This window comes from Tamandua tetradactyla, chromosome 14 (assembly GCF_023851605.1).
Source record: "Tamandua tetradactyla isolate mTamTet1 chromosome 14, mTamTet1.pri, whole genome shotgun sequence".
Taxonomy (NCBI): domain Eukaryota; kingdom Metazoa; phylum Chordata; class Mammalia; order Pilosa; family Myrmecophagidae; genus Tamandua; species Tamandua tetradactyla.
Genome location: NC_135340.1, coordinates 91,712,987 through 91,716,564, shown reverse-complemented (window position 1 = coordinate 91,716,564; position 3,578 = coordinate 91,712,987).

The window sequence follows — 3,578 nt, the reverse complement described above, 5'->3', positions numbered from 1 at the left end:
ACATGGCTTTTCTTAGGGGGCATACTTCCTTTCAAACCAGCACAGAGAGGGAAGGCTACCTAATTCATTCAATGAAGGTAACATTACCCTCCTACAAAGGAGGGTGACAAAGTTACTACAAGAACAGAAAATTGCAGACCAATCTCTCTAATATAGATGCACAAATCCTCAACAAAATTCTTGCACATCGAATCCAGCAGCACAGAAAAAGAATTATACACCATGACCAGGTATGTAGGGATGGTGGTTCAACATAAGAAAATCAATTAATGTAATACACCGTATCAACAAATCAAAGCAGAAAAACCACATGATCATCTCAATTGATGCAGAAATGGCATTTGACAAAATACAACATCTTTTCTGGATGAAAATACATCAAAGGATAGGAATAGAAGGGAACTTCTTCAATGTGATAAAGGGGATATATGAAAAACCCACAGCTAACATTTTCCTCAATGGGGAAAAACTGAAAGTTTACCCCTAAGGTCAGGAACAAGACAAGCAGTCTCCTGTCACCATCGTTATTCAACATTCCATTGGAAATTCTAGCCAGAGCAATTAGACAAAAGAGAAATGTGAGGTATCAAAATTGGAAAGGAAGAAGTAAAACTCTCACTGATTGCAGATTATATGATACTAAATGTTGAAAACCCTGAGAAATCCACAGCAAAACTACTAGAGCTGATAAATGAGTACAACAAAGTGGCAGGTTACAAGATCAACACTCAAAAATCTGTAGTGTTTCTATACACTAGTAATGAACAATCTGAGGGGGAAATCAAGAAAAATTCCATTTACAATTGTAATCAAAATACTAAAATATTTAGGAATAAATTCAACTAAAGATACAAAAGACCTATACAAAGAAAACTACAAGAAATTGCTAAACGAAATCACGAAGACTTAAATAAATGGAAATTGTAAAAGAAATCACAGAAGACCTAAATAAATGGAACATGGCATACCATGTTCATGGATTGGAAGACCAAATATAGTTAAGATGTCAGTTCTATCTAAATCGATTTATAGATTCAATGCAATACCAATTAAAATTGGAAAAACTGGTATGCCAGGTAACCAAACCTTGTGCAGCCACAGAAAGAATTTAGTCTAGAAGTCAGGGTTCTCTTTTCTGCCAGCATTCCAGAGACTTTTGGCACCTTAAAAAGCTTCAAAGAAACTGTTTCCAGTTCCAAGTGCTGACATCTGATGGGGTGAGGGGGTCATCAGGGTGAGAATGGATTGGGGAGTAAATAGGTGGTTCAAGTCTCCTTGATCTGGGCTCTTTAAGAGCTTCCAGAATGTTCCCCCTTGCTCTGACCTCTACCCGTGTTTTCTGGATACCATGCTCTAAGAGGTTTAAAGCCCTGACCTAAATTTGTCTGTTGAGTATACTCCTAGAAAGTGAGTAATCTAACAATTAATTGGTATTTAATGAAATTCAGTAGGCCTGTTTTTTAAGTGCTAGTTGTTGTGTTACCTGGATATAGTAAGACTTTAGTGCTTGTTAATTGTTAACAGGTGTGTTAAGCATTTAATGCCTGCTTAATTGTTAGTTGGTATGTTTGATCTAGTTATTAGTTGGTGTGTTACTTAAATATAATGTGTTCAGTGTCTTTTTAAATTTGTTACTTGGTATATTCCTCGATTTTTATTAGCCAAATGTGCCTAATTGGTTTCTAACTAGGGAGATCCTTTTTAAAAAGGAAACTTGAGGGCTGTATTGAAAATTGAAAAGATTGTAGTTATGAGTCTATTAAGAAAAGGGTTTATTTCTGTAACATAATCTGGCTTCAAAATGATCTAAAATGAGAATAGTACCATTAGTTAAAATTAAAGATATTACAGTTAAAATTGTTCTGCAAAAAGGTAGAAATGGGATGAGACAGTATATTCAATCCTTTTGTTGGTTGTCCCTCTCCAAAGTATTTCTGTTTCTGATTTTTGTATTACTAACTTTCCATTTGTGTCTATCTGTCTGTTCAATGTATAGTTATACCTCTGGATGGTGAAAGAGTAACAAAGATTCTTTCAAAAACCCCCTTTGGAATTGCTTAATAAAAAAATAGGTAATTTTATATAAATTGGTACTTCTGAAGTTAAAAGAGTAAAAAGAGAGAAATAACTCTCTGAACCACAAGATGCAAAACCGTAGTTTTGTAATTACTATAAACAAACCTGGACATTAGAAAGAACCAGCCCTGGAATTTCCCTAAGGGCTGCCTCCAGAGAAAGCAAAGATCTTCTCCTGGTCAGAGCTTTTAGTAAAATGAATCTAATAATTGCAAATTATTAAAGAAGGGCATAGGAATGCTAAAATTGCCATGGCCCTCACCCAAAGATTTTAATAAGCCAGGCTTCATTCTGTAATCAAGAAATCAAGAGTTATGGTGTGAGTTTGATTACTGATTCATTATAGATATTCTTTTTTGCTTTCTGGTATATTGGAGTAGACAGAAGGAAATTCCTGAAATCTCTAAATTGTAACCCAGCAAGTCACCTTCATATCTTAAAAGTTTAACTTCATTTGAAAAAGTCTTCTAATGGATATTTTAAGTATATGCATATGGTACATGATTTATATGTGCATAGATACTGTTCTCAATAAATGAAAAAGAATATCCCTAGGTAACTCAATTTGGAGATTGAGTTTGGAGATTCCCTTGAGAAAAGTATTTTTTGATTAGGCCGCCAGCTTGTATTCATTAACCCTGACCTATTAAGTTAGGCTTTAAGGCAAAATTATTTCTACAACTTTCAGCTCATGATGGCCATCATTTTATCTTCACTGTCAGTCAGAAAACATGAGATGCTTAAATAAATCACTGAAGCTGGCATTAGTGAAGGAAGTTTTTATGTATGTGAAACTGCTTATGTGAGATGCTTTGTACTCAGTTTCACATTCTATGAATCCAGCCTGATGTATCCCTTCCTATTTTACATAATCTTTACTCAAATGATTCTCCTACCCCTATCTTTCAGAGGTTTTGCTTTCTTCCAATTTTTCTCTTAAAAATATCTTTAAAAATACATTTCAGTATTACTGCGTATTTTCTTTGTTCTGCTCTGTTCTTTGTTCACATGCATAACTAACTATAAAAATGCAATCATGCTTTAATATTATTATACATTGTTTTAATTTCTGATGGTTAAGGGCTTTTTTCCATATAACTAAAGGGCATTCATAATGTAATTATGCATTTTAGCAGTTGTAAATTCACATACAAAATGTATTAATGTTAAATAGTACCCTTTATTTTTTACCTTAATTTTTTTTACTACAATGTTATTGGGATATTTTCACATATCATTTAATCATCCATAGCATATAATCAGTGGTTCACAGTATCATCATATAGTTGTGCATTGATCATCACAATAGGTTTTGAACATTTTCATTACTCCATAAGCATAAAAATAAGAATAAAAATAAAAGTAAAGGTAAAAGAGAACCCAAAATGTCCCCTACCTCTTATGCCCCCCTATTATTATTTGTTTTCTGTCTTTATTTTCCTACTCATCTGTCCATACATCGGCTAAAGAGAAACACCTTGATCTTAACCAAGACGCCTGTG